Consider the following 20000-nt stretch of genomic DNA (forward strand, 5'->3'; position numbering starts at 1 on the left):
ATTGGCGCAGAAGATATTTGAAGTGCTCTGAAATGTTCCCGGATTGTGGCTGATGTCGAAGTGGAAAAGGCAAAAAGAAGAAGAAGGATCTTTGGAAAACTGAAGATTGTGGTGAAAAAAGTCTTTAGTGTTAAAGCCAATTGAGAAACTTATACCAAGGTCAAATTACGATACTGGATTCAGCTGCAGGAAGAACAGAAAGTAAACAAAGATTTACCTAGGGATATTCCCAGGAAATCTTTATAAATAAATTTAAATAATGTAGACCGTACCCAAAACACAATGGAAGAAACCACAAGTACTATTTCTTGTGCAAATAGTTTCGAATCCTTAACAGACAGAGATGACATGGACATGGACGATTTTCAAACAGTGACAAACAAAAAACGAAGGAGAATTTAAACAATAATAAACAGTAATGAAGAGGCTCCCATCAAAAATGTTTTCTACAAAAAATTCCACCTATCATTATCAGAAGCACAATTGATCTTAAAACTATTAAGTACGTAAAGACGCTACTAAAATATCATTTACTCTTGAATACATTAATCCATACAGACATAAACTTTATACTACCAATATAAAAGATCATGAAATTATTAAAAACAAACTTAAAGAATTAAAACTTTAATTTTATACTCCTTACTCCACCAGTAACAATTTCTCTAAAAAAATTACTATTACTGGACTGAACCCACACATTACAGATGCGGAAGTTCATGACTATCTCATCGAAAACAACATACTAGTTAAAAAGTTATTATTCAACTCAGAAAAAACATTCGGATGGACACACAATCAAACTACCTATCTACATAATAATACTGGATAACAGTCAGGATTGAATAATCTAAAAAAGGTGAACAACATCAACGGCCATCTTTTTAAATGGGAGAAAGTATAAACTAACCACCGGATGTTTAAACCAATGCAGAAAGTGCCAAACAGTAGGTCACACCTCTTTACAACTGTAACTTGAAATACAGATGCGTTAAATGTACTGAAGAACCACTTACCAGGACAGTGTAAAAAATCTAGCAATGAACCAGCAGAGTGCATCAACTGTAGAGAAAACACCCCTGCGAACTTTTCGCGTTGTGAATACTTGCTCAAGTACAAGGAGCAAAAGAAGAATAAATTTGCAAATTCACCTTATGCGTCGAGGACATATTCTGCTGTCATCTCAGAGGCAAAAGAACAATGCAAATCCAGACCCCAAAATCCAGCTGTAAACTCTTTGGGCAGAACCGGATTTTAGCACGACAGAAGGGATTTTAAATGCAGCGAAACATATAAAAAATCAGCATTTGAAGATCCAGAAACGTGGCAACATATTTAAGGAATTTAACACATTATCTACAGCTCTCAAGACAGCAAAGACCTATAGTGAAAAATATCATTTAAATACTTAACTCATTAAAATTATGGCCTTGAACCAAACCTATAACATTAATGTAATTTACTTTAATGCAAATGGCATCAAGAAAAATCGAGCTGAACTTATTGAATTACTTGAAACTAAGAAATTGATATAGTCCTTTTAAATGAGACACTTTACAAAAGAAAGATACTTTTATATTAAAAATTACAAAGTGTATAGAACAGATAGAGAAAACTCTTCATGGGGAGGTACAGCCATTCTTGTCAGGCGTTGCATTAAGCATGAGCAACTCAACTTACCAGAACTGAAGTACACTAAAGCGACTGCCATAAATATATTTACTGAAAATTCTAAACTGACAATAATATCTATTTATGTTCCATGCAAACAAATTATTACTACGTGACATCAAATCACTCATTAATGTTAGCAATAAAGTGCTTATAGCTGGTGACTTCAACGCTCAACATGCAATATGGAAATGCAGAGGAAATAATAGCAGTGGTAAAAAACTATACAAATATATTAATAATACAGTGAACAATGTTCAGCTCATTACCCAGATACTCCAACTAGATTTTCGCAATGTGTGCATCATAACAATAGTACTATTGACCTGGCTTTAACAAAAAATGTACATATAACAACTCAACCGACATCTCTCTGCCATATTCAAACTCGGATCATAATCCAGTATTCATACAGATAAATAGAAAATTAAACCATCTATGAGTCTGACAATATAAAGTACTTAAACTACGCAGAAGCCAATTGGATACTATTTAAAAAATTAATAAACTTAAATATCGATCATAGAATGCAAATAATTGAAAAAGAAGATCTAGATAGAGCAATTGAAACACTTAACAAGCACAATAAATTACGCTATTGAATTAACTATTCCTTCTAGAAATCCACAACAATATACTTGCTGACAGCTTACCACAAGATATAATAAAAAAATAAAATAAAATCAAAAATCAAGTCAAAAAACTTTGGCAAGTTTCCGGTAATCAACACCTGAAATCCCATGTAAATAAACTAACAAAAATAATCAAGGAAGAAATATGGGAATATCGTAACAAATGCTGGGCTGATAAATTGAACAAATTAACACATATCCGAATAATATTTGGCCAACTATAAAGCGCATCACAAAGCGACTTCCACAAATACCTGCCCTAGTTTGCGATACGGGGATGGCCTTGACAGAAATTCAGAAGCCGAAGCACTAGCTAAACAATTTGAAATAATTATCGATTAAATTCCGACAGTCAAAACACTTATTTTCCCAGAAAGTAGAAAATGTAGTACAATCATTCATCTCTAAAACTGCTCACTGTAGATCAAAGACTAAAATTGTTACTGTCAAGAAATAATAGACACATTAAAAACTCTCAAAAAACAATAAAGCTCCAGGTTCCGATGGGTTGCAAAACATCATATTAAAAACTTGCCGCATAAAGCGTTGATACTTCTAACAAGAGTAATAAATCAAATACTGATTTTGGGCTATTTTCCAGCTCAATGGAAGAGTTCAATCATGATGCCATTACACAAACCCGGTAGAATAAACAATATACCAGCAAACTATCGTCCAATTGCACTACTCAACACAATGAGTAAAGTGGCAGAAAAGGTCGTACAAACCAGGGTCAACAAACATATAGAAAAATTAAATATTATACCAAACTTTCAATTTGGGTTTAAAAAAGGACATTCTACAATGCATCCACTATCTGTGCTGGTAGAAAAAGCCATTACTAACTTTAACAAACGTAATCATACAGGACTAGCGTTACTTGACATTGAGAAAGCTTTTGACACAATTTGGAGCACAGGATTAATCTATAAATAATTATTTTAAAATTCCCAAAGTACATAATTAAATTTATCATATCATATCTCAGTATCGAAATTTTCAAGTGAAAATGGTAATGTACTTTCAAATCCAAAAATGGTTACTGCTGCAGGGGGTACCTCAAGGATCTATACTTGGACCTACACTGTTCAACTTATATATTTATGATATTCCAGTTTTCCCCCAAAACGGACATTTGCATTTTGCAGACGACACGGCAATCCTAAGCTCATCAAGATCAGTTACTTTAATAATAGAGAGAATTCAACAACAATATAAACGAGATTATAAACTACACGAAATTGTGGCGCCTTAAAATTAATGCCAAAAATCCGAGGCAATAATTCTCTCTAAATGTAATAAAAGAAGTATTCCATATAACAATTTACAAGTAACAAATATACCAATCGAATGGAAAACAGTGTCAAATACTTGGTTGTCACACTGGACCAAAAATTAACCTTCACAAAACACATTAAAAATAAATTAAGTAGTGCATACGGGGCAATGAACGCACTAAAAATCACACTACATACGAGAAACAGTGTTCTGAACTCAAAAATAAGAGGACAATATATCTCACATTAATAAGACCGATAATCACCTATGCGGCACAAATTTGGGTCACTACATGTAAAAGTAATATTCATAAACGCAAATATTACAAAATAAAGTATTACGATTAATACTAAATGAGCAGAGAGATCCAATTACGAAACACTACAAATCTAATAAGTATCTTCATGAAAAGTCCAATCTGCAACCTTTTAAAGAGACCATACTCAACATGACGGCGAAATTCTTCGAAAATTGCAAACATAGTCCAAATCCAATCATAAAAAGCCTAGGAAGAATCACACCAGACATTATATGGTATGGCAAATACGCTTTGCCAAACCACCTGATAGAGCAGTAGTATTTGGAAAAGATATAGTTACACTTATTCATAATAATATATTTTAGTTAGTATTAAGCTTTAGTGTTATCTTAGTTGTAAGTTATAATTGAACGAATAGTGTTATTTTTGTTTTCCTTTTTTCACTTATTGTCAACATTATTGATATTGATATGTAACTAGATTATTAAAATTTCCTTAAATACCATCCATAAATTGCAAAAATACCTATTAGGTAGTAATGCATAAAATATTATACTGGACTTTGTAACATATATTGATAGAAATATAAAAATTTATCATCATCATCATCATGTTTGTCACTCTGGTTTCCCTTCAGAGCGAATAAATCTTTCGCCTTTTACTAAAGATTTCCGTGGAGGGGAGCACTCAAATGAGACTATTCTCAATTTTTTGTGAGCCTAGCATTCACTTGCTGGGCCGATGATAATCTAAATCAAATATTCTTGAAGTTAACGTCATTTTACACAAACAGTTATAGACCTGGACTACCCCGTTGTCGCTCTAGTTTTCCTCAGAGCGAATAACCCTTTCGCCTTTTACTACAGTTTTCCGTGGAGGGGGCACTCAAATGAGACTATTCTCAATTTTTTGTGAGCCTGGCATTCACTTGCTGGGCCGATGATAATCTAAATCAAATATTCTTGAAGTTAATTCAGATTCCCTTTAGAGCGAATAAATCTTTCGCCTTTTACTAAAAATTCCGTGGAGGGGCGCACTCAAATGAGAACTATTCTCAATTTTTTGTGAGCCTGGCATACACTTGCTGGGCCGATGATAATCTAAATCAATATTCTTAAGTTAATTCAGATTCCCTTCAGAGCGAATAAATCTCTCGCCTTTTACTAAAGATTTTCGTGGAGAGGAGCACTCAAATGTTACTATCTCAATTTTTTTTGTGAGCCTGGCATTCACTTGCTGGGCCGATGATAATCTAATCAAATATTCTTGAAGTTAACGTCATTCTACACAAACAGTTATAGACCTGGACTACCCCTTTGTCACCCTAGTTTTCCTCAGAGCGAATAAACCTTTCGCCTTTTACTACAGATTTCCGTGGAGGGGAGCACTCAAATGAGACTATTCTCAATTTTTTGTGAGCCTGGCATTCACTTGCTGGGCCGATTTCCGTGGAGGGGAGCACTCAAATGAGACTATTCTCAATTTTTTGTGAGCCTGGCATTCACTTGCTGGGCCGATGATAATCTAAATCAAATATTCTTGAAGTTAACATCGTTTTACACAAACAGTTATACACCTGGACTACCCCTTTGTCACTCTAGTTTTCCTCAGAGCGAATAAACCTTTCGCCTTTTACTACAGATTTCAGTGGATTTTCTTTTTCGAGCGAATAAAACCCGAAGTTCAAGTACTTATCGCATATAGGAATAGATGTCGTTGCTGTGTTTACTTTGTGGAATTCATACGCTGGCCGGCCCCAAAATACAGACCCTACATTGTTAAGCAACGCCTCGACTACCTGTTTGTCGCTCTGGTTTCCCTTCAGAGCGAATAAATCTTTCGCTTTTTACTAAAGATTTCCGTGGAGGGGAGCACTCAAATGAGACTATTCTCAATTTTTTGTGAGTCTGGCATTCACTTGCTGGGCCGATGATAATCTAAATCAAATATTCTTGAAGTTAACGTCCTTTTACACAAATAGTTATAGACCTGGACTACCCCTTTGTCACTCTAGTTTTCCTCAGAGCGAATAAACCTTTCGCCTTTTACTACAGATTTCCGTGGAGGGGAGCACTCAAATGAGACTATTCTCAATTTTTTGTGAGCCTGGCATTCACTTGCTGGGCCGATGAATAATCTAAATCAAAATTCTTGAAGTTAACGTCCATTTTTACACAAACAGTTTATAACCTGGACTACCCTTTGTCACCCGAGTTTTTTTTCCTCAGAGCGAATAAAACCTTTCGCCTTTTACTACAGATTTCCGTGGAGGGGAGCAGCACTCAAATGAGACTATTCTCAATTTTTTTTGTGAGCCTGGCATTCACTTGCTGGGCCGATGATGATCTAAATCAAATATTCTTGAAGTTAACGTCGTTTTACAACAAGCAAGTTTACACCTGGACTACCCCTTTGTCACTCTCGTTTTCCCTCAGAGCGAATAAACCTTGTGCCTTTTACTACAGATTTCCGTGGTTTTCTTTTTTCGAGCGAATAAAAACCGAAGTTCAAGTACTTATCGCATATAGGGATAGATGTCGCTGCTGTGTTTACTTTGTGGAATTCATACGCTGGCCGGCCCCAAAATACAGACCCTATATTGTAAAGCAACGCCTCGACTACCTGTTTTGTCACTCTCTGGTTTCCCTTCAGAGCGAATAAATCTTTCGCCTTTTACTAAAGATTTCCGTGAGGGGAGCACTCAAATGAGACTATTCTCAATTTTTTGTGAGCCTGGCATTCACTTGCTGGCCGATGATAATCTACATCAAATATTCTTGAAGTTAACGTCGTTTTAACACAAACAGTTATACACCTGGACTACCCCTTGTCACTCTAGTTTTCCTCAGAGCGAATAAACCTTTCGCCTTTACTACAGATTTCAGTGGATCTTCTTTTTCGATCGAATAAAACCCGAAGTTCAAGTACTTATCGCATATAGGAATAGATGTCGTTGCTGTGTTTACTTTGTGGAATTCATACGCTGGCCGGCCCCAAAATACAGACCCTATATGTTAAGCAACGCCTCGACTACCTGTTTGTCACTCTGGTTTCCCTTCAGAGCGAATAAATCTTTCGCCTTTTACTAAAGATTTCCGTGGAGGGGAGCACTCAAATGAGACTATTCTCAATTTTTTGTGAGCCTGGCATTCACTGCTGGGCCGATGATAATCTAAATCAAATATTCTTGAAGTTAACGTCATTTTACACAAAAGTTATACACCTGGACTACCCCTTTGTCACCCTAGTTTTCTTCAGAGCGAATAAACCTTTCGCCTTTTACTACAGATTTCCGTGGAGGGGAGCACTCAAATGAGACTATTCTCAATTTTTTGTGATACTGGCATTCACTTGCTGGGCCGATGATGATCTAAATCAAATATTCTTGAAGTTAACGTCGTTTTACACAAACAGTTATACACCTGGACTACCCCTTTGTCACTCTAGTTTTCTTCAGAGCGAATGAACCTTTCGCCTTTTACTACAGATTTCAGTGGATCTTCTTTTTCGATCGAATAAAACCCGAAGTTCAAGTACTTATCGCATATAGGAATAGATGTCGTTGCTGTGTTTACTTTGTGGAATTCAGACGCTGGCCGGCCCCAAAATACAGACCCTACATTGTTAAGCAACGCCTCGACTACCTGTTTGTCGCTCTGGTTTCCCTTCAGAGCGAATAAATCTTTCGCCTTTTACTATTCTCAATTTTTTGTGAGTCTGGCATTCACTTGCTGGGCCGATGATAATCTAAATCAAATATTCTTGAAGTTAACGTCCTTTTACACAAATAGTTATAGACCTGGACTACCCCTTTGTCACTCTAGTTTTCCTCAGAGCGAATAAACCTTTCGCCTTTTACTACAGATTTCCGTGGAGGGGAGCACTCAAATGAGACTATTCTCAATTTTTTGTGAGCCTGGCATTCACTTGCTGGGCCGATGATAATCTAAATCAAATATTCTTGAAGTTAACGTCATTTTACACAAACAGTTATAGACCTGGACTACCCCTTTGTCACCCTAGTTTTCCTCAGAGCGAATAAACCTTTCGCCTTTTACTACAGATTTCCGTGGAGGGGAGCACTGAAATGAGACTATTCTCAATTTTTTGTGAGCCTGGCATTCACTTGCTGGGCCGATTTCCGTGGAGGGGAGCACTCAAATGAGACTATTCTCAATTTTTTGTGAGCCTGGCATTCACTTGCTGGGCCGATGATAATCTACATCAAATATTCTTGAAGTTAACGTGGTTTTACACAAACAGTTATACACCTGGACTACCCCTTTGTCACTCTAGTTTTCCTCAGAGCGAATAAACCTTTCGCCTTTTACTACAGATTTCAGTGGATCTTCTTTTTCGATCGAATAAAACCCGAAGTTCAAGTACTTATCGCATATAGGAATAGATGTCGTTGCTGTGTTTTACTTTGTGGAATTCATACGCTGCCGCCCCAAAATACAGACCCTATATTGTTAAGCACGCCTCGACTACCTGTTTGTCACTCTGGTTTCCCTTCAGAGCAAAAATCTTTCTTCGCCTTTTAACTAAGATTTCCGTGGAGGGGAGCACTCAAATGAGACTATTCTCATTTTTTGTGAGCCTGGCATTCACTTGCTGGGCCGATGATAATCTAAATCAAATATTCTTGAAGTTAACGTCGTTTTACACAAACAGTTATACACTACTGGACTCCCCTTTGTCTTTCGTTTCCCTCAGAGCGAATAAACCTTGCGCCTTTTACTACAGATTTTCCGTGGATTTTCTTTTCCGAGCGAATAAACCCCGAAGTTCAAGTACTTTATCGCATATAGGGATAGATGTCGCTGCTGTGTTTACTTTGTGGAATCATACGCTGGCCGCCCCAAATACAGACCCTATATTGTTAAGCAACGCCTCGACTACCTGTTTGTCACTCTGGTTTTCCCTTCAGAGCGAATAAATCTTTCGCTTTTACTAAAGATTTCCGTGGAGGGGAGCACTCAAATGAGACTATTCTCAATTTTTGTGAGCCTGGCATTCACTTGCTGGGCCGATGATAATCTAAATCAAATATCTTGAAGTTAACGTCGTTTTACACAAACAGTTATACACCTGGACTACGCCCTTGTCACTCTGGTTTTCCTAGAGCGAATAACCTTTCGCCTTTTACTACAGTTTTTCGTGGAGGGGAGCACTCAAATGAGACTATTCTCAATTTTTTGTGAGCCTGGCATTCACTTGCTGGGCCGATGATAATCTAAATCAAATATTCTTGAAGTTAATTCAGATTCCCTTCAGAGCGAATAAATCTTTCGCCTTTTACTAAAGATTTCCGTGGAGGGGCGCACTCAAATGAGACTATTCTCATTTTTTGTGAGCCTGGCATACACTTGCTGGGCCGATGATAATCTAAATCAAATATTCTTGAAGTTAATTCAGATTCCCTTCAGAGCGAATAACCCTTTCGCCTTTTACTACAGATTTTCGTGGAGGGGAGCACTCAAATGAGACTATTCTCAATTTTTTGTGAGCCTGGCATTCACTTGCTGGGCCGATGATGATCTAAATCAAATATTCTTGAAGTTAACGTCGTTTTACACAAACAATTATACACCTGGACTACCCCTTTGTCACTCTCGTTTCCCTCAGAGCGAATAAACCTTGCGCCTTTTACTACAGATTTCCGTGGATTTTCTTTTTCGAGCAAATAAAACCCGAAGTTCAAGTACTTATCGCATATAGGGATAGATGTCGCTGCTGTGTTTACTTTGTGGAATTCATACGCTGGCCGGCCCCAAAATACAGACCCTATATTGTTAAGCAACGCCTCGACTACCTGTTTGTCACTCTGGTTTCCCTTCAGAGCGAATAAATCTTTCGCCTTTTACTAAAGATTTCCGTGGAGGGGAGCACTCAAATGAGACTATTCTCAATTTTTTGTGAGCCTAGCATTCACTTGCTGGGCCGATAATCTAAATCGAATGATAATCTAATCAAATATTCTTGAAGTTAACGTCCAGTTATAGACCTGGACTACCCCTTTGTCACTCTAGTTTTCCTCAGAGCGAATAAACCTTTCGCCTTTTACTACAGATTTCCGTGGAGGGAAGCATTCAAATGAGACTATTCTCAATTTTTTGTGAGCCTGGCATTCACTTGCTGGGCCGATGATAATCTAAATCAAATATTCTTGAAGTTAACGTCGTTTTACACAAACAGTTATACACTTGGACTACCCCTTTGTCACTCTCGTTTCCCTCAGAGCGAATAAACCTTGCGCCTTTTACTACAGATTTCCGTGGATTTTCTTTTTCGAGCGAATAAAACCCGAAGTTCAAGTACTTATCGCACATAGGGATAGATGTCGCTGCTGTGTTTACTTTGTGGAAATCATACGCTGGCCGGCCCCAATATACAGACCCTATATTGTTAAGCAACGCCTCGACTACCTGTATGTCACTCTGGTTTCCCTTCAGAGCGAATAAATCTTTCGCCTTTTACTAAAGATTTCCGTGGAGGGGAGCACTCAAATGAGACTTTTCTCAATTTTTTGCGAGCCTGGCATTCACTTGCTGGGCCGATGATAATCTAAATCAAATATTCTTGAAGTTAAGGTCGTTTTACACAAACAGTTATACACCTGGACTACCCCTTTGTCACTCTAGTTTCCTCAGAGCGAATAAACCTTTCGCCTTTTACTACAGATTTCCGTGGAGGGGAGCACTCAAATGAGACTATTCTCAATTTTTGTGATCCTGGCATTCACTGCTGGGCCGATGATAATCTAAATCAAATATTCTTGAAGTTAACGTCGTTTTACACAAACAGTTATGCACCTGGACTACCCCTTTGTCACTCTCGTTTCCTCAGAGCGAATAAACCTTGCGCCTTTTACTACAGATTTCCGTGGATTTTCTTTTTCGAGCGAATAAAACCGAAGTTCAAGTACTTATCGCATATAGGGATAGATGTAGCTGCTGTGTTTACTTTGTGGAATTCATACGCTGGCCGGCCCCAAAATACAGACCCTATATTGTTAAGCAACGCCTCGACTACCTGTTTGTCACTCTGGTTCCCTTCAGAGCGAATAAATCTTTCGCCTTTTACTAAAGATTTCCGTGGAGGGGAGCACTCAAATGAGACTATTCTCAATTTTTTGTTAGCCTGGCATTCACTGCGGGGCCGGCCGATGATAATCTAAATCAAATATTCTTGAAGTTAACGTCGTTTTACACAAACAGTTATACACCTGGACTACCCCTTTGTCACTCTAGTTTTCCTCAGAGCGAATAAACCTTTCGCCTTTTACTACAGATTCAGTGGATCTTCTTTTCGATCGAATAAAACCCGAAGTCAAGTACTTATCGCATATAGGAATAGATGTCGTTGCTGTGTTTACTTTGTGGAATTCATACGCTGGCCGGCCCCAAAATAAATACAGAACCTATATTGTTAAGCAACGCCTCGACTACCTGTTTGTCACTCTGGTTTCTCTTCAGAGCGAATAAATCTTTCGCCTTTTACTAAAGATTTCCGTGGGGGGAGCACTCAAATGAGACTATTCTCAATTTTTTGTGAGCCTAGCATTCACTTGCTGGGCCGATGATAATCTAAATCAAATATTCTTGAGTTAACGTCATTTTACACCAAACAGTTATACCCCTTGTCACTCTCGTTTCCCTCAGAGCGAATAAACCTTGCGCCTTTTACTACAGATTTCCGTGGATTTTCTTTTTCGAGCGAATAAAACCCGAAGTTCAAGTACTTATCGCATATAGGGATAGATGTCGCTGCTGTGTTTACTTTGTGGAATTCATACGCTGGCCGGCCCCAAAATACAGACCCTATATTGTTAAGCAACGCCTCGACTACCTGTTTGTCACTCTGGTTTCCCTTCAGAGCGAATAAATCTTTCGCCTTTTACTAAAGATTTCCGTGGAGGGGAGCACTCAATGAGACTATTCTCAATTTTTTGTGAGCCTAGCATTCACTTGCTGGGCCGATGATAATCTAAATCAAATATTCTTGAAGTTAACGTCATTTTACACAAACAGTTATAGACCTGGACTACCCCTTTGTCACTCTAGTTTTCCTCAGAGCGAATAACCCTTTCGCCTTTTACTACAGATTTCCGTGGAGGGGAGCACTCAAATGAGACTATTCTCAATTTTTTGTGAGCCTGGCATTCACTTGCTGGGCCGATGATAATCTAAATCAAATATTCTTGAAGTTAATTCAGATTCCCTTCAGAGCGAATAAATCTTCGCCTTTTACTAAAGATTTCCGTGGAGGGGCGCACTCAAATGAGACTATTCTCAATTTTTTGTGAGCCTGCATACATTGCTGGCCGATGATAATCTAAATCAAATTTCTTGAAGTTAATTCAGATTCCCTTCAGAGCGAATAAATCTTTCGCCTTTTACTAAAGATTTTCGTGGAGGGGAGCACTCAAATGAGACTATCTCAATTTTTTGTGAGCCTGGCATTCACTTGCTGGGCCGATGATAATCTAAATCAAATATTCTTGAAGTTAACGTCATTCTACACAAACAGTTATAGACCTGGACTACCCCTTTGTCACTCTAGTTTTCCTCAGAGCGAATAAACCTTTCGCCTTTTACTAAGATTTCCGTGGAGGGGAGCATTCAAATGAGACTATTCTCAATTTTTTGTGAGCCTGGCATTCACTTGCTGGGCGATGATAACCTAAATCAAATATTCTTGAAGTTAACGTCGTTTTACACAAACAGTTTATACCCCTTTGTCACTCTCGTTTCCCTCAGAGCGAATAAACCTTGCGCCCTTTTACTACAGATTTCCGTGGATTTCTTTTTCGAGCGAATAAAACCCGAAGATCAAGTACTTATCGCATATAGGGATGGATGTCGCTGCTGTGTTTACTTTGTTGGAATTCATACGCTGGCCGGCCCCAAAATACAGACCCTATATTGTTAAGCAACGCCTCGACTACCTGTTTGTCACTCTGGTTTCCCTTCAGAGCGAATAAATCTTTCGCCTTACTAAAGATTTCCGTGGAGGGGAGCACTCAAATGAGACTATTCTCAAATTTTTGTGAGCCTGGCATTCACTTGCTGGGCCGATGATAATCTAAATCAAATATTCTTGAAGTTAACGTCATTTTACACAAACAGTTATAGACCTGGACTACCCCTTTGACTCTAGTTTTCCTCAGAGCGAATAAACCTTTCGTCTTTTACTACAGATTTCCGTGGAGGGGGAGCACTCAAATGAGACTATTCTCAATTTTTTGTGAGCCTAGCATTCACTTGCTGGGCCGATGATAATCTAAATCAAATATTCTTGAAGTTAACGTCATTTACACAAACAGTTATACCCCTTGTCACTCTCGTTTCCCTCAGAGCGAATAAACCTTGCGCCTTTTACTACAGATTTCCGTGGATTTTCCTTTTTCGAGCGAATAAAACCCGAAGTTCAAGTACTTATCGCATATAGGGATAGATGTCGCTGCTGTGTTTACTTTGTGGAATTCATACGCTGGCCGGCCCCAAAATACAGACCCTATATTGTTAAGCAACGCCTCGACTACCTGTTTGTCACTCGAGCTGATACTTGGATACTGGCACACTCGAGAGCTGATACTGACTTGATTTGGGAAGAGAGCTGAAGTATACGACCCGGAAGTGCAAGAGTGTAGTGAAATTTAAAGTTATTAGAAGCTAGTTTATTTTGAAGAATATTTCTTAAGTATTATTACAAGAAGATAAAGAAAATCTATAGTCAGGTGGGTGTCCCCAACACAGAGTTTCCTAGGCATAAGCCTAGGAAATCTGTCAAAAGGCTTGAAATCAAAAGTAACAAACAAACAATGGTACGAAGTAAAAAGAATAAAAAAGAAAACAGGTACCAGTCACTTACTGACCGAAGTGATATGGATACCGACCTCGAACTAGAAGAATTTACAAAGGTTAAGTCAAGAAAGCGTGGCCAAAAGCAAGAAACAATGGAAATCATACAAGGGAATAATGACACGAAACCTATAGAAGTAAAGGTACCACCGATAATAGTAAAACATAACTTAGATCTCAGGGCCATAAACTACATCCGAGATGTTACGAAAGTTAATTTTACCATACAATATATTAAAACGCATACCCATAAAATATATACTAAGACACTAGTAGATCATAACAAGATAAAGAGTACATTAAGAGATTGCAGTTACCAATTTTATACGTATTCCACTGGAGAAACAACAAAGAAAATCACACTAACAGGCTTACATCCAGCAATTACTGAGTTAGAGGTATTTGAATTACTGAGTGTACGACGTATTCTTGTGCAAAAGGTCATACAATTAAAGAAAACCTATTCTGATGGACAAAAACATAATCTACCAATTTATATAATTATGCTTGACAAATCGCAAGACATGTCAAAAGTAAAGAAATAACGAACTTAAATGGTCACATTATTAAATGGGAAATGTATAAGCCAAATTTCAAAATCCTACAATGTCATAAATGTTTAAGTTTTGGACATACGTCTTACTCGTGTGATATGAAATATAGATGCATTAAATGTACAAAAGCACATTCTCCTGGCTGCTGCCAAAAATTATCAGAAGAAAAGCCCCAGTGCGTTAACTGTAAAGACTATCACCCAGCAAACTATTCAAAGTGTACATCCTTACTGAATTACAAGGCTAAAAAACAACAGATTCATGCAGCCCTTGAACCTAAACCTATGACAAGAAGCTATTCTGAAACGCTGAAGCCGAGAGATGCCAGACACACTGTCCAGATGGAACTACCAAAATTCCAAGCTATTCCTGAACAAAGAAGTATACCATCAACTTCATCGAATCAAGATCCTGATTTTAACTCCACCGAGGGCATTTTTGCTGCAATAAGACAAATCAAGTTGCTTTTTTCAGATCCTGAGGTAATAAAAATTTTCAGGGAACTTTATGCACTTACAAAGACTATAAATACTAACATGACATACAATGAAAAATATACTACAATTTTAAACTTTCTTACTAAATGCCCATAATTGACAAGTATGGTATAAAAATAATGTTTTTCAATTCAAATGGAATAAAAAATAACATTGATGAACTCAGACAAACGATCGTTACAATGGACTTAGACATCGTATTAATAAATGAGACTCACTTAAAACCCACTGACAAATTATACATGAACGACTACAAAATATACCGGAATGACAGAAACATGACAGGATGGGGTGGTACAGCAATATTTATAAAAGCTTGTATCAGACATGAAGAATTACCGTTATTATCTGTAAAACACTCTGAAATTACTGCTATAAATGTGTTCAATAGAGGACGTAAAATAACTATTGTCTCCATATATGTTCCTTCTGCAAAACTATTGCATGCAGACTTACATAAAATATTCAACTTAAATCCAAGAGTTATTGTAGCTGGTGATTTTAATGCGCAACACATAATGTGGAATTGTAAATATAATAACACAAACGGACTCAAACTATTTAAGTACTTAAACAAAAACCATGATACCATTCAACTACATTATCCTCAGACTCCAACTAGATTTCCTGCGATACCAAATCAAGACCATAGTACAATAGATTTAGCCCTTACAAAAAATCTATCTATTCTTTCTGAACCTATAACCAAATCTTTATTTAACTCAGATCATAATCCAGTCTTTATAAGTATCTCAAACCCACTTGACGACAATCCTCAATCCTACAAAAATGTTTTAGATTATAATAAAGCCAATTGGCTGCTCTATAAGAAAGTAATAAATGATAATATATGTCACACCAGACAAATTGACAACAATGATAGTATAGATCAAGCTGTAGAACACCTAACAACTACTATTACTGATGCCATAAGTAAAACCATTCCATTGCGAAAGTTCACTTCAACACAAACAATTAGTTTACCTTTGGAAATTATATCCAAAATTAAATTAAAAAATCAAATTAAAAAGTTGTGGCAAAAATCAGGTGCCACGTTCCTCAAAGAACATTTAAACAGGCTTACTAGAATAATTACTGAGGACATTAGGGTTTATCGTAATAAAATATGGGCTGATAAACTAACAGAATATTAACTATTATCCAAATAAAATTTGGTACACTGCAAAAAGACTGACCCAAACTTTTGCTCCCATACCATATTTACATACAAATTCCAATAACTTTGCAACAACGCCCGAACAAAAGGCCGAAATTTTAGCATCTAACTTCGAATTAGCACATCAGTACAATCTTTCTATTACTCAAAATGCTTTTGAACAGACTGTTAGTTCCAGTGTAAGACAATATATAAACAATATTATAACCAAAATCACAAAATAGAGATAGTAACTGTTGCGGAAGTTATAAATATTATTAAGAAACTGTCTAATAAGAAAGCTCCAGGACCAGATGGTATACAGAACTTAGCAATTAAACAGTTACCTATTAAAGCTATTATTCTACTTACACGAATAACAAATAAAATTTTTAAAAATGGATACTTTCCTGTGTCATGGAAATGTTCTAATGTGGTACCAATATTAAAGCCAGGAAAACAACCAAATCTACCACAAAGCTACAGACCTATAAGTCTATTGAATACAATAAGCAAAGTAGTTGAAAAATTACTGCTTGTTCGATTTAATAAATTTTTAAGTGTTAATAATATCATACCAGAAACGCAATATGGTTTCAAACATGGGCATTCAGTTCTTCATCCACTAGCACAGCTAGTTGAAAATACTGTACTAAATTTTAACAAAAAGACACACACTGGTCTTGTACTAATAGATTTTGAAAAAGCTTTCGATACAATTTGGACAGATGGACTGTTGTATAAATTAATAAATTTACAATTTCCACATTACATAACAAAAGTCATCATTTCATATCTTAAAGATCGTACATTTCAGGTTCAAGTAATAATAATCTTTCAAATCCTAAACGTATAGTAGCTGGAGTGCCTCAGGGATCCTTGCTAGGACCAACATTGTTTAATACATATATATATGATATCCCTACTGACAGCAAAACAAATACATTAACATTTGCGGACGATACTGCTGTGTTCACATCATCAAAATCAGTAGCGTTGATAGCTAACAAGCTACAAAATCACATAGATAATATAGCAAAATATGCAGAAAAATGGCACATAAAAGTAAATCCCATAAAAACGGAAGCAATAATTTTTTGGAAAGGAAATAAGTTGAAAGAAAAGCCTATAGAAATAAAAATTTCAGGACAAAAAATTAAATGGACAGATGAAGTTAAGTACCTAGGAGTAACGCTTGATAGGAAACTTAACTTTAATACACATATAAAAAAGAAATTGGCGCAAACATATGGGCTTCTGAATCTTTTAAGACCATTATTGAACACAAAGAGTGTATTAAATATGCGTAATAAAAGAAGAATATATCTAACGCTGATCAGGCCATGTCTGATGTATGCTGCCCCAATATGGAACATGAAATCACTGAGACTAATACTGAACCTGATACGTGACCCAACTACCGGACACTACTACTCAACAAAGCTCTTACACGAACAAGCAGACATACCGACTGTGATTAACCACATTAAGAAAATGACGGAAAACTTCTACGAAAAATGCAAAGACCATACCAATAATAATATTAGAACCCTCGGACAGTACACGCCTGATATCATATGGTACGGCAAATATCCAATGCCAAACTACATTCTGGACAACACAAATAAGAGTATCTAATAATTTAAAGAATGTAAATTAAATATATATTTAAAGATTGTGATTTTTTTTTGAAGAATGTTTGAACTTTCTTTTTTTTTCGATCACAAACCATTATTTTATTTTTAAAACAAAATGTATAATTTAAAGTGGATAGTTTGTAGTATTAAATAAGAGTAAAATACTTTTAGTAGTAAACTCATAAATCATGGTTATTGTATATTATATTGTAATATATTGTAATAAAACAGAAATAAAAACTAAAAAAAAAACTGTTTGTCACTCTGGTTTCCCTTCAGAGCGAATAAATCTTTCGCCTTTTACTAAAGATTTCCGTGGAGGGGAGCACTCAAATGAGACTATTCTCAATTTTTTGTGAGCCTGGCATTCACTTGCTGGGCCGATGATAATCTAAATCAAATATTCTTGAAGTTAACGTCATTTTACATAAACAGTTATAGACCTGGACTACCCCGTTGTCACTCTAGTTTTCCTCAGAGCGAATAACCCTTTCGCCTTTTACTACAGTTTTCCGTGGAGGGGAGCACTCAAATGAGACTATTCTCAATTTTTTGTGAGCCTGGCATTCACTTGCTGGGCCGATGATAATCCAAAATCAAATATTCTTGAAGTTAATTCAGATTCCCTTCAGAGCGAATAAATCTTTCGCCTTTTACTAAAGATTTCCGTGGAGGGGCGCACTCAAATGAGACTATTCTCAATTTTTTGTGAGCCTGGCATACACTTGCTGGGCCGATGATAATCTAAATCAAATATTCTTGAAGTTAATTCAGATTCCCTTCAGAGCGAATAAATCTTTCGCCTTTTACTAAAGATTTCGTGGAGGGGAGCACTCAAATGAGACTATTCTCAATTTTTGTGAGCCTGGCATTCACTTGCTGGGCCGATGATAATCTAAATCAAATATTCTTGAAGTTAACGTCATTCTACACAAACAGTTATAGACCTGGACTACCCCTTTGTCACTCTAGTTTTCCTCAGAGCGAATAAACCTTTCGCCTTTTACTACAGATTTCCGTGGAGGGGAGCATTCAAATGAGACTATTCTCAATTTTTTGTGAGCCTGGCATTCACTTGCTGGGCCGATGATAATCTAAATCAAATATTCTTGAAGTTATCGTCGTTTTACACAAACAGTTATACACTTGGACTACCCCTTTGTCACTCTCGTTTCCCTCAGAGCGAATAAACCTTGCGCCTTTTACTACAGATTTCCGTGGATTTTCTTTTTCGAGCGAATAAAACCCGAAGTTCAAGTACTTATCGCATATAGGGATAGATGTCGCTGCTGTGTTTACTTTGTGGAAATCATACGCTGGCCGGCCCCAAAATACAGACCCTATATTGTTAAGCAACGCCTCGACTACCTGTATGTCACTCTGGTTTCCCTTCAGAGCGAATAAATCTTTCGCCTTTTACTAAAGATTTCCGTGGAGGGGAGCACTCAAATGAGACTATTCTCAATTTTTTGTGAGCCTGGCATTCACTTGCTGGGCCGATGATAATCTAAATCAAATATTCTTGAAGTTAACGTCGTTTTACACAACAGTTATACACCTGGACTACCCCTTTGTCACTCTCGTTTCCCTCAGAGCGAATAAACCTTGCGCCTTTTACTACAGATTTCCGTGGATTTTCTTTTTCGAGCGACTAAAACCCGAAGTTCAAGTACTTATCGCACATAGGGATAGATGTCGCTGCTGTGTTTACTTTGTGGAAATCATACGCTGGCCGGCCCCAATATACAGACCCTATATTGTTAAGCAACGCCTCGACTACCTGTATGTCACTCTGGTTTCCCTTCAGAGCGAATAAATCTTTCGCCTTTTACTAAAGATTTCCGTGGAGGGGAGCACTCAAATGAGACTATTCTCAATTTTTTGTGAGCCTGGCATTCACTTGCTGGGCCGATGATAATCTAAATCAAATATTCTTGAAGTTAACGTCATTTTACACAAACAGTTATAGACCTGGACTACCCCTTTGTCACCCTAGTTTCCTCAGAGCGAATAAACCTTTCGCCTTTTACTACAGATTTCCGTGGAGGGGAGCACTCAAATGAGACTATTCTCAATTTTTTGTGAGCCTGGCATTCACTTGCTGGGCCGATGATAATCTAAATCAAATATTCTTGAAGTTAACGTCGTTTTACACAAACAGTTATAGACCTGGACTACCCTTTGTCACCCTAGTTTCCTCAGAGCGAATACACCTTTCGCCTTTTACTACAGATTTCCGTGGAGGGGAGCACTCAAATGAGACTATTCTCAATTTTTTGTGAGCCTGGCATTCACTTGCTGGGCCGATGATAATCTAAATCAAATATTCTTGAAGTTAACTTCGTTTTACACAAACAGTTATACACCTGGACTACCCCTTTGTCACTCTCGTTTCCCTCAGAGCGAATAAACCTTGCGCCTTTTACTACAGATTTCCGTGGATTTTCTTT

General features: G+C 37.1%; 1 protein-coding gene, 37 non-coding genes and 2 pseudogenes across 38 annotated transcripts in view; all 40 read left to right on the forward strand.

The window, feature by feature from the left end:
• Positions 1–20000, forward strand: part of LOC113387636 (tubulin polyglutamylase ttll6-like) — an 83315-nt gene that overhangs the window by 24664 nt on the left and 38651 nt on the right.
• LOC113364355 lies at positions 4458–4580 on the forward strand. The gene has a single exon (XR_003366059.1). It is a non-coding gene; the product is annotated as a U5 spliceosomal RNA (small nuclear RNA).
• LOC113364441 lies at positions 4659–4778 on the forward strand. The gene has a single exon (XR_003366141.1). It is a non-coding gene; the product is annotated as a U5 spliceosomal RNA (small nuclear RNA).
• On the forward strand, positions 4810–4931 carry LOC113364417. Its single transcript, XR_003366118.1, has one exon. It is a non-coding gene; the product is annotated as a U5 spliceosomal RNA (small nuclear RNA).
• On the forward strand, positions 4960–5083 carry LOC113364409. The gene has a single exon (XR_003366111.1). It is a non-coding gene; the product is annotated as a U5 spliceosomal RNA (small nuclear RNA).
• Positions 5160–5277, forward strand: LOC113364420. Its single transcript, XR_003366121.1, has one exon. It is a non-coding gene; the product is annotated as a U5 spliceosomal RNA (small nuclear RNA).
• LOC113364384 lies at positions 5646–5764 on the forward strand. Its single transcript, XR_003366087.1, has one exon. It is a non-coding gene; the product is annotated as a U5 spliceosomal RNA (small nuclear RNA).
• LOC113364414 lies at positions 5846–5963 on the forward strand. The gene has a single exon (XR_003366116.1). It is a non-coding gene; the product is annotated as a U5 spliceosomal RNA (small nuclear RNA).
• Positions 6473–6590, forward strand: LOC113364381. The gene has a single exon (XR_003366084.1). It is a non-coding gene; the product is annotated as a U5 spliceosomal RNA (small nuclear RNA).
• Positions 6882–7003, forward strand: LOC113364359. Its single transcript, XR_003366063.1, has one exon. It is a non-coding gene; the product is annotated as a U5 spliceosomal RNA (small nuclear RNA).
• Positions 7080–7199, forward strand: LOC113364423. Its single transcript, XR_003366124.1, has one exon. It is a non-coding gene; the product is annotated as a U5 spliceosomal RNA (small nuclear RNA).
• LOC113364413 lies at positions 7656–7773 on the forward strand. Its single transcript, XR_003366115.1, has one exon. It is a non-coding gene; the product is annotated as a U5 spliceosomal RNA (small nuclear RNA).
• Positions 7855–7972, forward strand: LOC113364425. The gene has a single exon (XR_003366126.1). It is a non-coding gene; the product is annotated as a U5 spliceosomal RNA (small nuclear RNA).
• Positions 8339–8461, forward strand: LOC113364431. Its single transcript, XR_003366132.1, has one exon. It is a non-coding gene; the product is annotated as a U5 spliceosomal RNA (small nuclear RNA).
• LOC113364392 lies at positions 8750–8871 on the forward strand. The gene has a single exon (XR_003366095.1). It is a non-coding gene; the product is annotated as a U5 spliceosomal RNA (small nuclear RNA).
• On the forward strand, positions 8948–9063 carry LOC113364453 (annotated as a pseudogene).
• On the forward strand, positions 9100–9219 carry LOC113364395. The gene has a single exon (XR_003366098.1). It is a non-coding gene; the product is annotated as a U5 spliceosomal RNA (small nuclear RNA).
• On the forward strand, positions 9252–9372 carry LOC113364427. Its single transcript, XR_003366128.1, has one exon. It is a non-coding gene; the product is annotated as a U5 spliceosomal RNA (small nuclear RNA).
• Positions 9663–9785, forward strand: LOC113364356. Its single transcript, XR_003366060.1, has one exon. It is a non-coding gene; the product is annotated as a U5 spliceosomal RNA (small nuclear RNA).
• On the forward strand, positions 9864–9981 carry LOC113364410. Its single transcript, XR_003366112.1, has one exon. It is a non-coding gene; the product is annotated as a U5 spliceosomal RNA (small nuclear RNA).
• LOC113364353 lies at positions 10276–10394 on the forward strand. The gene has a single exon (XR_003366058.1). It is a non-coding gene; the product is annotated as a U5 spliceosomal RNA (small nuclear RNA).
• LOC113364411 lies at positions 10476–10593 on the forward strand. The gene has a single exon (XR_003366113.1). It is a non-coding gene; the product is annotated as a U5 spliceosomal RNA (small nuclear RNA).
• On the forward strand, positions 10883–11003 carry LOC113364393. Its single transcript, XR_003366096.1, has one exon. It is a non-coding gene; the product is annotated as a U5 spliceosomal RNA (small nuclear RNA).
• LOC113364386 lies at positions 11299–11420 on the forward strand. The gene has a single exon (XR_003366089.1). It is a non-coding gene; the product is annotated as a U5 spliceosomal RNA (small nuclear RNA).
• LOC113364352 lies at positions 11699–11820 on the forward strand. Its single transcript, XR_003366057.1, has one exon. It is a non-coding gene; the product is annotated as a U5 spliceosomal RNA (small nuclear RNA).
• On the forward strand, positions 11898–12015 carry LOC113364434. Its single transcript, XR_003366134.1, has one exon. It is a non-coding gene; the product is annotated as a U5 spliceosomal RNA (small nuclear RNA).
• Positions 12052–12168, forward strand: LOC113364402. The gene has a single exon (XR_003366104.1). It is a non-coding gene; the product is annotated as a U5 spliceosomal RNA (small nuclear RNA).
• On the forward strand, positions 12200–12315 carry LOC113364398 (annotated as a pseudogene).
• Positions 12397–12513, forward strand: LOC113364418. Its single transcript, XR_003366119.1, has one exon. It is a non-coding gene; the product is annotated as a U5 spliceosomal RNA (small nuclear RNA).
• On the forward strand, positions 12798–12918 carry LOC113364394. The gene has a single exon (XR_003366097.1). It is a non-coding gene; the product is annotated as a U5 spliceosomal RNA (small nuclear RNA).
• Positions 12995–13116, forward strand: LOC113364424. Its single transcript, XR_003366125.1, has one exon. It is a non-coding gene; the product is annotated as a U5 spliceosomal RNA (small nuclear RNA).
• LOC113364371 lies at positions 17810–17928 on the forward strand. Its single transcript, XR_003366074.1, has one exon. It is a non-coding gene; the product is annotated as a U5 spliceosomal RNA (small nuclear RNA).
• On the forward strand, positions 18010–18127 carry LOC113364437. The gene has a single exon (XR_003366137.1). It is a non-coding gene; the product is annotated as a U5 spliceosomal RNA (small nuclear RNA).
• Positions 18165–18285, forward strand: LOC113364397. Its single transcript, XR_003366100.1, has one exon. It is a non-coding gene; the product is annotated as a U5 spliceosomal RNA (small nuclear RNA).
• On the forward strand, positions 18318–18436 carry LOC113364400. The gene has a single exon (XR_003366102.1). It is a non-coding gene; the product is annotated as a U5 spliceosomal RNA (small nuclear RNA).
• LOC113364412 lies at positions 18514–18631 on the forward strand. The gene has a single exon (XR_003366114.1). It is a non-coding gene; the product is annotated as a U5 spliceosomal RNA (small nuclear RNA).
• On the forward strand, positions 18926–19044 carry LOC113364372. The gene has a single exon (XR_003366075.1). It is a non-coding gene; the product is annotated as a U5 spliceosomal RNA (small nuclear RNA).
• LOC113364373 lies at positions 19338–19456 on the forward strand. Its single transcript, XR_003366076.1, has one exon. It is a non-coding gene; the product is annotated as a U5 spliceosomal RNA (small nuclear RNA).
• LOC113364429 lies at positions 19536–19654 on the forward strand. Its single transcript, XR_003366130.1, has one exon. It is a non-coding gene; the product is annotated as a U5 spliceosomal RNA (small nuclear RNA).
• LOC113364446 lies at positions 19733–19851 on the forward strand. The gene has a single exon (XR_003366146.1). It is a non-coding gene; the product is annotated as a U5 spliceosomal RNA (small nuclear RNA).

Source organism: Ctenocephalides felis, unplaced genomic scaffold, assembly GCF_003426905.1.
Source record: "Ctenocephalides felis isolate EL2017-DRISC unplaced genomic scaffold, ASM342690v1 CF-g0.4_SCAFFOLD_00845, whole genome shotgun sequence".
NCBI lineage: Eukaryota > Metazoa > Arthropoda > Insecta > Siphonaptera > Pulicidae > Ctenocephalides > Ctenocephalides felis.